Genomic DNA, 13,410 nt, shown 5'->3' with positions numbered 1-13,410 from the left:
TTTATGGGTACACTATCAGACAGGTCAGGATTACACATAGCACTCGTGGATAGACTCACCTCAGGGATTTGTGTCATTTCTGAATCTGAACATACATTTTCCTCTAATGCCTTACTGTTTTCTTCCAGCTCAGCTTTTACGCGTAAAAGTATTTGGACACCACTTTTGGAGTCTGAATGACAAGGTCTTGCTTGGTCATGACTGACCTTATAAGAAGATGCCTCAGTGACATTTGCAGAACTAGCATTCATAGAGAAAGGCGAAGGCCTCATTCTTTCCTTGCCACTGCATGTGTAGAATGGCATGTTGGCAATTTTATTTTTTTCTGCAGATAACTTTGCCTGGATTACAGGTCTTTTTTTCTTGACCAAGGTAAAAGGTGTTATTCTACATTTTTGTTTCCCTGAATTAAAAACACTATGCACTTTAACATAGGCTTTAGCAAATGACGTAGAGGGATTACTATGATCATGACTAGTGCCATTTTGATAACACAGTACAATGTGACTGCAGATTAAGAACAACACTGCCAGCCCTATTATTTCTATTTCAGCAATGACAATTAGCAATGGAGCTCTCCTCTTTGTGTTTTACCTATATGACACAGTTCAATGTGACTGCAGAATTAGAAGACCATGCCTGCTAGCCCTATTAGTTCTATTTCAGCAATGGCAATTAGCAATGGAGCTCTCCTTTTTGTGTTTAACCTATATAACACAGTACAATGTGACTGCAGATTTAGAAGACCAAGCCTGCCAGTCCTATTATTTCTATTTCAGCAATGACAATTAGCAATGGAGCTCTTCTCTTTGTGTTTTATCTATATAACACAGTACAATGGGACTGCAGATTTAGAAGATCAAGCCTGCCAGCCCTATTATTTCTATTTCAGCAATGACAATTAACAGTGGAGCAATGGAGCTCTCCTCTTTGTGTTTTACCTATATAACACAGTACAGTGTGACTGCAGATTTAGAAGACCAAGCCTGCCAGACCTATTATTTGTATGTCAACAATGACAATTAGCAATGGAGCAATGGAGCTCTCCTGAATGTCACTGGAGACTTTGAAGAACACTGCTACCCCTCCTTTTTCTTATCTACCTATGATGCTGCCCAACTGCACTAGAGACTGGCAAGAACTGTGCTACTCCTTCTGTGGTCCAAAACGCGTGAGATCCGAGATGACGTTTTGTCTCGTTTTCAATTCCAAGGTCGCACGAAAGTACCAAGCGGAACACGGGTGTGTTCGGTTCTCGGGGAACCGAGCCTGAGCATCTCTAATTAGAACGGTTTTCTTACGTTCCAACCAATCAGAGGCAACCCGCTCTAACTGGCCAGTTACGGACAGGACCTTTTCCTTCATTTTGTCTCAGACAGTGTTAGGACTACGGCTATTTGATAAGCTTTTAAAACCAGGCTAATAGAGGTCTTCACCTTTAGCAGCCGCCTTTCTCGTAGAACTGGACTACTCGGATGCTCCCAGGACTTAACTCTAAGGTAGTAGAAGCTTATCAGAATAACTGTAGCACAGGATGGAAGATAACCGGAATACGGAAAGCAAATTACCAGAGACATGCCAAAGGTCGTGGGTCAGCAACAAGCGGGGTAACCAGAAGACAGCCCTAAGGTCAGGGCAGGTTGCAGATAGGGGTAATCCAATAAAGAGGCAGAAGTCAGGGGCAATCAGCATACAAGCAGGGTCAAGGTCAAAGCCAAAGGTCACAACAGGAATCAGGTCAGAAGCAGAGTATCCACAGGATAATAGAGAATGGAGCAGGTCAGTACTTGTGCAGTACACTGACACTACAACCGACAGGGCTAAGCCTTCCCTGCCTTATATACTCATGGTAGCCAATGAGGGGACAAGAATCCCAGGTGTACTAAATAGCCCCAGGAGGTGTTTAATTAATACACAGTAATATGCACGTGCCTGGCTGTCAGATTAGCCGGGCCGCGAAGGTGAAACACAGAGCGTCCTGGTTTTGCCCTGGTGAGAAGAAACTGGGAAGAGAAACCGAAAGTGACGTCCCGGCTGTCGGGATTACAGCCCCTAATGCCAGGAGACAAATCACCACAGTGGCGACTCATAACTGCCAGGAACATATTGTGTGTCCCACTATCAGGGTTTTTTAACCTTTGGATCATCTTGGAATACTTAAGAACAGAAGAAAAAAATATATACCTATGTATTTAGAAGTAAACTAAACATGGGAACAAGGGATTGGTTAAGTCCCAAGTTTAGCTACTTTGTATAGAAAGATACTGTGTTTAGAGAAAACAATATTCCCCATTTCACAAGTTAGTAAATTAACCTATGGTATAATCACAGCATTTATCATTTTTTATAAATACAGTTTATAAGAAAAAACAATGCGTCCAGAATATTTGATAATGTAGTATTTCCCCATACATATATGAAACAACAACAGGTGTACAATGGGGGTAGTTTAGCAAAATAAATTAGCAAAAAAAAACAAAAAGCAAAAAGTGCAATCATAGTAACAGCCCATAACAACAAATCAGACATTTCTTCTTCTGTGTAAATTTCTCTAAATCAATCAACGTTAATTGCTGATTTACTCTTATGGATTATTTTACTACACTAGTAAATAACCAATTATTTTAATTTACTGTTGTCCATTTTCATTACCATAATAGGTGATATGTATATATAATATAACTGGCTTACACACCTAGATTATTTATTATACATGGGTATGTTTTAGGGGGTTGGGTACGTGTAAACAATGGTGAGAAAAAGAAAAAATGAATTTAGTAAAAACCGATGTAAATAGAAGCAGATTTACCTGAAAACCGAATGTGTATATCACCAATGGTAGCAGCACGCTCTGATGTCATCGCTACTTGTATGAATGTTCATTTAAAGCGGCAATGTTGGGTTAAGTGTTTAAACACTTAACCTGCAGGGTCCTGACATTGCTGCTTTAAATGAACATTCATACAAGTCGCGATGACATCAGAGTGTAGTGCCGAAGAGCTGTGGAATCAGAATAAGTTGCAGTCAGCATGCTGCTCCATAAAACTGAAAAGGTTTATGGAAAGCTCGCAACCAGGACTTACAGGAATCTCCATTTGGATTATCTAAATGTTCCTCTCACCATTGGGAGTATATTTACAAGAGTGCAGTTTTTATTTAATTAAATACACAATTCTGCCATATATTGTTTTTCTCCTCTGCTTTGAGCTCCTCTGAAGTGGATAATAGTTTGAACCTCTTGCTGGACAGCTTGGATACAGACCGCTGCACAGAGAAAACTATTTTTCACAGATAACACCGTACACAGGTTACAAAGATATTTATCACTGTTACATTGCTTGCTGATATTTGTTTTTGACATTCTTGTTTATTTTATTTAATTTATGGTCACTATATTTTTAAAGGTTTAATCTCAGTCACAGTGAGTATTGCTTTGCACTCAATGCCAGTTTGTGTTCAGAGTTTCATATGCAACCAAGAGTTTAAAATGAGGCATTGCTCTGTAGAATGCAAAGTAGGTCAGTGAGAACAAGACATTTATGGAACACAGGAGATTTTGAGCATTATCAACTTAATAAAACATTGCCCTTGAACAAGACATGCAGGCTTCTGTTGAATCTAACACCTGTGAGTTGATGGAACACTTTTGTGTTCAGCAAGAAAAGTCAGTGTGAAATTGGTAAGGACTGCCTGCCCGGAGGTGTTATGTCATCACTCATAAATGTTACCTGACTCATTCATCTTTAATTTATGTGTCACAAATATTTTCTTTCCCTTCAGATTATACATACTTAGGCTGGTTACACATTAGGTTTTTCACCCGATTTTTGTGCCAATCACATGGTAAACAACTGTTAGGTCCGATATCACATTAGTGTGTACGTTCCTACGATCATGTTTTATCACTCCAAAGCACATCTTATCGTTTGATGTGATTTTATAAACAGACTAAAAATCTCTGTAAGTTGTGGAATGATGTGGGGCAAATTCTGAAGTGTGTATGCCCTCATGACCAGCAGTGTAGGCAGAGCTCCATCGAGTGTATAGAGCTATGATATATATATATATATATATATATATATATATATATATATATATCTATATCGATCAGCCTCAACATTAAGACAACTGATAAGTTAAGTGAATAACATTTATTTATTTATTTATTATCTCGTCACAAGTGAACAGTCAGTTTTTGAAACTAATGTGTTGGTAGCATGAAAAATGGGCAAATATAAGGATCTGGGCGACTATGACAAGGGCCAAATGTGATGGATAGATGACTGGATCACAGCATCTACAAAATGCCAGGTCTTGTGGGGTGTTCCCGGGTATGCAGTAGTTAGTACCTACCAAAAGTGGTCCAAGGAAATTGCTGAAAAAGTTTATGCTGGCTATGATAAAAAGGTATCAGAACACACAGTGTTCTGCTGTGTATGTAGCTGTGTAGCAACAGGCAGGGCCGCCGAGAGGGGGGGGGGAGCGGGTACTAATTACCCGGGCCCGGCATGTCAGGGGGCCCGGCCCGGGCCCTTGCGCTGCTGATTTTTTTTAATTTTTAAATTTTTTTTTTTCAAAACGTTTTTTTTCCTTTCCTTTTTTTTTTTTTTTTTTGGCGGGGGGGGGGTGGGGGGGGGCTCGGTCGTTGGTGGGGGGAGCAGGCTAGTTTAAAAAAAAAAAAAAAACATACTCACCTGATCGCGGAGCCGGCATCCCTCCTCTCTGCTGCTCTGTGCTCTATTCAGACTGTCTGAATGCTGGGTGTGATGTCATCATGTCATGCCCAGCATTCAGTCAGTCTGGAGCAATGGAGCACAGAGCAGCAGAGAAGACCAAGAGAGGAGAAAAGGTAAGTGAAGGGAGGAAAACGAGGGGGGCACAGAGGGGTTAAAAAACGGGGGGGGGGGGGGGGCAGCATGACAGAGGGGTTAAAAAATGAGGGGGAGCACAAAGGGGTTAAAAAACGGGGGGGCAGCATGACAGAGGGGTTAAAAAATGAGGGGGCACAAAGGGGTTAAAAAACGGGGGGCAGCATGACAGAGGGGTTAAAAAATAAGGGGGGGCACAGAGGGGTTAAAAAACGGGGAAGCAGCATGTCAGAGGAGTTAAAAACGGGGAAGCAGCATGTCAGAGGGGTTAAAAAATTAGGGGGAGCACAGAGGGGTTAAAAAACGGGAAAGCAGCATGTCAAAGGGGTTAAAAACGGGGAAGCAGCATGTCAGAGGGGTTAAAAAATGAGGGGGAGCACAGAGGGGTTAAAAAATGGGAAAGCAGCATGTCAGAGGGGTTAAAAAATGAGTGGGGGCACAGAGGGGTTAAAAAATGGGAAAGCAGCATGTCAGAGGGGTTAAAAATTGAGGGGGGAGCACAGAGGGGTTAAAAAACGGGAAAGCAGAATGTCAGAGGGGTTAAAAAATGAGAGGGGCACAGATGGGTTAAAAAATGGGAAAGCAGCATGTCAGAGGGGTTAAAAATTGAGGGGGGAGCACAGAGGGGTTAAAAAATGGGAAAGCAGCATGACAGAGGGGGTGAAAAAATGAGAGGGGCACAGATGGGTTAAAAAAACGGGGCAGTATGGCACAGTGGGGTTAATAAACAGGGGTCAGCATGGCACAGTGGGGTTAAAAAATGGTGGGCAGCATGACACAGTGGGGTTACAAAGGGGGGGGGAGGCATGGCACAGTGGGATTGAAAAAGGGGGGGAGCAGCATAGTATAGTCTGATGAAGGGGAGCCAGATGAAGGGGGCAAAAACAGCATGGAGGGCACAGTGTGATCATAAGGCATGGCGATGATGAAGGGGCACATTATTGTAATATTGGAGCTGGAGGAAGGCCTAATTATTAATCGTGGGTGCTATTGATTTAACGCTGGGGCTGGCTGTAATTTTCTAAATGTAGCCATTTTTTTTTCAAAATAGGTCCTTCAACATTTCTGGATCCGGACAAGCCACAACTAAAGAAAGCAGCAGCCACAGGTGGAGAAAGTGAGAAGAACAGGTAGGAGAGAGCAGCACAGTGTGTGAAATGTTGTGATTCTAGTAGGGACAATACCAATTTTTGGTGAATGTTGTGTCCAATGTAAGGTGTAGGCCAAGACTGAACTGTTTGTGTACACACTGCATTGTTTGTATACTACCCTGTGGTGGTAGATGTCCTGAAAGTCAGGAGTGCTTAAACATATGTGACGCTCCGGCGAATTGAGAGCCTAGTGGTTTTTATGTTAGCCACGCCCCAATGGCACGTTTGCCACGCCCCCAAATGCATGACCGCACCTCCCAAAATTTTTTGCACTGCCGTTTGGCTAGCCACGCCCCTGAATATATGACCATATACCTAATCTTTTTTGCGCCGCCGTAAGGCGGCGCAAAAAATTTTGGGGCTTACTTCACTATGAGGGGGGCCCCATGAATTTGTTGTACCCGGGCCCTGAATTCTTCTTGGCAGCCCTGGCAACAGGCTGGTCAGAGTATCCATGTTGACCCTGTCCACCACTGAAAGCGTATACAATGGGCACATGAGCACCAGAGCTGGACCATAGAGCAATGGAAGAATGTGACCTGGTCTGATGAATTACGGTTTCTTTTACATCATGTGGATGGTCAGGTGCATGTGCATCATTTATCTGGGGAAGCGATGGTACCAGAATGCACTATTTAAATAAGCAATTTTCTACCGGAAAGCCTTGGGTCCTGGCATTCATGTGGATGTTGCTTTGACACAAACCACCTACATAAACATTGTTGTAGACCAAGAACACCCCTTCATTACAATGGTATTATCTTTCAGCAGAATAATGCATCCTGCAGCACTGCAAAAAATGTTCAGGAATGGTTTTGAGGAACATGACAAACAGTTCAAGGTATTGCCTTTTGCCTCCAAATTCCCTAGATCTCAATCCAATTGAGCATCTGTGGGATGTGCTGGAAAAACAAATAAGAACCTTGAAGGCCCAACCTTGCAACTTACAGGATGTAAAGGATCTGCTGCCTATGTCTTGTTGCCAGATACCACAGGACACTTTCAGAGGTCTTGTGGAGTCCATGCCTCGATGGGTCAGAGCTGTTTTAGCGGCATGAGGGGGACCTACACATTATTAGGAAGGTGGTCTCAGTGTGTGACTGATCGGTGTACACACAAACGCACACATATATATATATATATATATATATATATATATATATAATATATATATATATATATATTGGTCACCCGGCGCTGTGCAGGTCCGAATTGTAATGTGTACCAGGTTTTATATATTAGCAAATTATTTGGAAAATAGGCCACAAATACTATATAGAAAATAAGATATGTTGCTTTGTCGCATTGTGACGAGGTTTCCTTCAGTAACCCCAACATTATTTGCAACCAAAAAATTATGTTTCTCGATAATTGTCACCCTGACGCTTGTCGCATTGTCGCTATGTGGTCTAATAGGTTACTTTTCGTACTAAATAACTATGTAAAATTGGACAGCTTCACCTTAAGAGCTGTGTAAGATATTCGCCAACAAACAAACGAACTAGTGTACAGGAGAGAAAACAAAGACTTTTAAAAAATTATTTTTGCTTGAGCTGTTTTGCTGCTGGCCCAAACTCTTCTTGCGGCTTTTTAGAAGCCATTGATTCAAATGAACTTGTGTTCTGACAGCTGTTAAATAGCTGCAAGCAAAATTTAGCTGCAACAGTAAAATTACTTTATTAAAAAAGTAGAAGTTATCGCATTCGCTTTCTCTCTGGGATCGAGCAAACACTAAGTTTAATCTTGCCCCGGCTCCTAGTCCAATTGTTCCTCTTTTTGATAACCCAGATTTTCTACCAGGTCGAATAGTCTCGTCCTTTGAATTTTGGAAAAGGAACGATGTTTACTATCTTAATAATATCACTACAGACACTTCTTTTCCTTCATTCGAAGACATAAAAACCAAATTCAATATTCCCAACACTTTTTTTTTTCAATACCTACAACTAAGAAACTTTCATTCCACCACTAAATCATCTTTAAGAATCAGGCCGTTGACCTCATTCGAGTCACTTTTCCTCCAGCGATCTTCTACCAATGGCCTTATATCTCGGCTATATGGAGGGCTGAGAGTCCCTGACTCAGACACCCAAGATTCCCATGAGCGAGCCTGGGAGGAGGATCTGGGGGTCCCTTGGATGGGGAAGATTGGGATGAAATAAAAGCCAACACGGCCTCTAGTTCAATCTGTGTGAAGCTGAAAGAAAATGCCTATAAGCTTCTTTATCGATGGTATTTGGTCCCCACCAGATTACAAAAAATCTTCCCGGACTCATCCAGCTCATGTTGGAGAGGATGCTCGTCAGAAGGGTCCTTCCTCCATATTTGGTGGCAGTGCCCCAAGATTGCCCCATTCTGGTCGGAACTACGGAACTTCGCATCTCAGATTCTGCAGATTGACATCCCGGTCTCTCCCAGATTTTTCCTTCTCCCACTTGGAATTCCATCCGCAACTAAACACCAAACAAAAATGTTCCGCCACATAGTTTCTGCAGCACTATGTCAAATTGCCACTAATTGGAAACAACCCACCGCTCCCACTATGCAGACAATTATTAATAGAGTTTGGCACTCATACAAAATGGAGTTTATGACATGCATACTGCGCAATACCTCTAAATCATTCAATAAAGTCTGGGAACCTTGGATGTCATTTTTTCAATTCCAAATTCCTTTTGCCCTATGACTCCTCTAAAACACTCCACTTGATATCCCTCCTCAACCCGCTACCTGTCACCCCCCTTCCCCCACTTCTCTATTTCTTGCTCTGCTTTCTTTCTCTTCTCTTCTATTGGCGGTCTGCCACACCGCCTCCTAATCTATTTTGCCCACTTTTCTCTGACTGGCCTCCTTTCTGTTTCTTTCTTCTTCTATCCCTATAGCTAAAATTTGGTCAATCTCAATATTCTCATTATGATACACAATGTTTGTATTAGTCCCTGAATGTGTATAACCTGATTGTAACAGATTTTGTCTTGGACTGATGCTCATTATTGACCTTCTCAAAAATAAAAAAAATTTTAAAAAAAAAAAAGTAGAAGTTTATTTTATTTCTCCTGCACCTGCCACGAGATGAATTAAACAGTAGAAGAAAAACTATTCCTGGGACAGATATACCCTTCACCTGGCTCATATTATTCTGATCTTTCACTACAAGCAGATCTCACGTCCTATTCTAAATAACCAAGGTGATAATAGGATGCCCTGCCTCAAGGGGTGAGAAACAGTGTTTCAGGATCACCAAGCACGGAACCTGTCATTTCTCCAGGAGACACAACTACCAATAACCACTTGGAACTAACAGTCATTTTCTGGCTTTTCAAAGGTGGTCCAACCTTCCAAAGGGCAAAGCCATTCAGACAGAGTTTGACAATGTTACAGGCACTTGCTCACTTCTTCTCAAGGTCATACTTGTGTTCAAGGTCATGCTTTATGAGCTCTTTAAAACCTTATAGAAATTAGAGATGAGCGGCCTCGAACAGTGCGGATCCAACGGGATCCGAGCACTGTTCAGGAACTTCCGGGCGCCAAACCGAGGCTATGACATCCAAGTATCGCGTCAGATCTCGCGAGACTCGGATGTTTTGTCCAGTGCTCTGTCTTGCTGAGTCCAGTGGTGCTGCCTGTGTCCTGTGCTCTGTTCTGCTAAGGGCATTATTATTTCAAAGTTATCAAAAAGTTATTAAAAAATAAATAAAATATTGTAAAAAAATTATAAAAAAATAATTAAAAAACTATATAAAAAAATTATAAAAAAAATTATCCAAAAATAATTGTAAAAAAATATAAAAAAATTATTTTAAAAATACTAGGTACTGCTGTATAACTCCAGTCCAGTGGTACTCTCCTGTGCCGCAGATAATTTGTAAAGGCTTTGGTGAGTGTGTGTGGTTTAGGGGTACGCTCTCTTGTGCTGCATATAATGGAGTACAAAAATTTGGAGGATAAAGTAGGGAAAGATCAAGACCCACTTCCTCCTAATGCTGAAGCTGCTGCCACTAGTCATGACATAGACGATGAAATGCCATCAACGTCGTCTGGCAAGGGCGATGCCCAATCTCCTAGAGGGCATGTAAAATCCAAAAACCCAAAGTTCACTAAAATTAGCCAAAATAGAAAATTGAAAACATCTGAGGAGAAACGTAAACTTGCCAATATGCCATTTACGACACGGAGTGGCAAGGAACGGCTTAGGCCCTGGCCCGTGTTCAGGACTAGTAATTCAGCTTCACCCAAGGATCTAAGCCCTCCTCCTCCCCCACCTCCAAAAATGTAAAAGAGTTATGCTGTCAGCAACAACACAGCAAACAACTCTGCCTTCTAAACAGATGACATCACAAATCCCCAAGGTGAGTCCAAGGGTGTTGGTGGTTTGCGAAGCCTGCCCTTCCCATCACTGTACGGGAAGAGGTGACTCCATCCACCATTTGCAGCACACCCTCTGCATATGCTGGAAGGATCACCCACAGTGTAGATCCAGATTTGGATAATCAAGGTGTCAAGGAGGCTATTGATGTAGCTGGCGTTATGGAGGAACTTGACGAGGAGGATGCTGATGTGGTTATTTTAAATGAGGCACCAGGGGGGGAAAAAGTTGATGTCCATGGGATGAAAAAGCCCATCGTCATGCCTGGTCAGAAGACCAAGAAATGCACCTCTTCGGTCTGGAGTTATTTTTATCCCAATCCGGATAACAAATGTATGGCCATATGTAGCTTATGTAAAGCTAAAATAAGCAAGGGTAAGGATCTTGAGCACCTAGGGACATCCTCCCTTATACATCACCTGAATAACCTTCATAGTTCAGTGATTAGTTCAGGAACTGGGGCTAGGACTGTCAGCAGTCCAGGGACACCTAAATCCCTTGGTCCTGTTGGATACACACCACCAACACCCTCCTCGTCAACTTCCTCCACGATCTCCATAAGATACAGTCCTGCAGGCCATGTCACCAGCATGACTGAGTCCTCTTCGGGATTTATCTGAGGAATCCTGCAGCGGTACGCCTACTACTGCCGCTGCTGCTGTTGCTGCTGGTAGTCGGTCATCTTCCCAGAGGAGAAGTCGTAAGACCGCTACGTCTTTCACCAAACAATTGACCGTCCAACAGTCGTTTGCCATGAGCACCAAGTACGACCCTAGTCATCCTATGGCAAAGCGGATAACTGCGTCAATAACAGCAATGTTGGTGTTAGACGTGCGTCCGGTGGCCGCCATCAGTGGAGTGGGATTTAGACGGTTGATGGAGGTATTGTGTCCCCGGTACCAAATGCCGTCGAGATTCCACTTCACTAGGTAGGCGATACCAAAGATGTACAGAGAAGTACGAACAAGTGTCCTCAGTGCTCTGAAAAATGCGGTTGTACCCACTGTCCACTTAACCACGGACATGTGGATAAGTGGTTCAGGGCAAACGAAGGACTATATGACTGTTACAGCCCACTGGGTAGATGCATCGCCTTCCGCAGCAGCTGCATCAGTAGCAGCATCTCCACAATGGCTGCTCGTACCAAGGCAGGCAACATTGTGTATCACAGGTTTTAATAAGAGGCACAACGCTGACAACCTCTTAGAGAAACTGAGGGAAATCATCTCACAGTGGCTTACCCCACTTAGACTCTCCTGGGGATTTATGGTGTCAGACAATGCCAGTAACATTGTGCGGGCATTACATATGGCCAATTTCCAGCATGTCCCATGTTTTGCCCACACCGTTAATTTGGTGGTGCAGCATTACCTGAAGAGTGACAGGGGTGTGCAGGAGATGCTTGCGGTGGCCCACAAAATTGCTGGACACTTTAGGCATTCTGCCAGTGCCTACCGCAGACTCGAGCAACATCAAAAAAGTCTGAACCTGCCCTGCCATCGCCTCAAACAAGAGGTTGTGACGCGCTGGAACTCCACCCTCTATATGCTGCAGAGGATGGAGGAGCAGCAAAAGGCCATTCAAGCCTACACAGCCACCTACGACATAGGAAAAGGAGTGGGGATGCGCCTGAGTCAAGTGCACTGGAGACTGATTTCCGTGTTGTGCAAGGTTCTGCAGCCGTTTGAACTTGCCACACGAGAAGTCAGTTCCGACACTGCCAGCTTGAGTCAGGTGATTCCCCTGATCAGGCTGTTGCAGAAGCAGCTGGAGAAAGTGAGGGAGGAGCTGGTAAACCATTGCGATTCCACAAAGCATGTAGATCTTGTGGATGAAGGCCTTTGTACGCTTTGCTAGGATCCGAGGGTGGTCACTCTTTTAAAGTCAGAGGAATACATTCTGGCCACCGTGCTGGATCCTCGGTTTAAAGCGTATGTTGTGTCTCTGTTTCCGGCGGACACAAGTCTACAGCGGTGCAAAGACCTGCTGGTCAGGAGATTGTCCTCTGAAGAGGACCGTGACATGCCAACAGCTCCTCCTTCATTTTCTTCCACACCTGTGGCTGCGAGGAAAAAGCTCAGTTTTCCTAAAAGACCCGCTGGCGGGGATGCTGAGAACATCTGGTCCGGACTGAAGGACCTTCCAACCATTGCAGACATGTCTACTGTCACTGCATTGGATGCTGTCACAATTGAAAAAATGGTGGAGGATTATTTTGCTGACACCATCCAAATAGACATGTCAGACAGACCATATTGTTACTGGCAGGAAAAAAAGGCAGTTTGGAAGCCCCTGTACAAATTGGCTCTATTTTACCTGAGTTGTCCCCCCTCCAGTGTGTACTCGGAAAGAGTTTTTAGTGCAGCGGGGAACCTGGTCAGTGAGTGGCGAAGGAGGTTGCTTCCTCAGAATGTTGAAAAAATGATGTTCATAAAAATGAATTATCAATTCCTCAATCAAGTACAGCACTGCCCTCCAGATAATACAGAGTTGATAATGTGTGAGGATAAGGAAGTACACACTGAAGGGGGCCAGGAATCAGAGGATGAGGATGGGGACGACATCTTGCCTCAGTAGAGCCAGTTTAGTTTGTACAGGGAGAGATGAATAGCTTTTTTTGTGTGGGGGCCCAAACAAACCAATCATTTCAGCCACAGTAGTTTGGTAGGCCCTGTCGCTGAAATGATTGGTTTGGTTTGTTAAAGTGTGCATGTCCTATTTCAACAACATCAAGGTGGGTGGGAGGGCCCAAGGACAATTCCATCTTGCAACTCTTTTTTTGGCATCATGTGCTCTTTGGGGCCTAGTTTTATCTCCATCAGAGATATTCCTGCAGGCCATGTCACCGGCACAGCTATGTTGGTTTTACACGTGCGTCTGGTGTCCGCCATCTGTACAGTGGAATTTAGACTAGTTGAAGGAGGTAGGAGCAGGCAGCTGTGCAGTGGAATTCAGACCTGTTGAGGGTGATATATTGTGGCCCCGGTACCAAATTGGGTACCGGGGCCACTCCACTACGCATTCC

The sequence above is a fragment of the Mixophyes fleayi genome, chromosome 2 (genome assembly GCF_038048845.1).
Source record: "Mixophyes fleayi isolate aMixFle1 chromosome 2, aMixFle1.hap1, whole genome shotgun sequence".
NCBI classification, from domain to species: Eukaryota; Metazoa; Chordata; class Amphibia; order Anura; family Limnodynastidae; genus Mixophyes; species Mixophyes fleayi.
The sequence above is the reverse complement of the archived record's forward strand: the minus strand, read 5'-3'. Positions refer to the sequence as shown.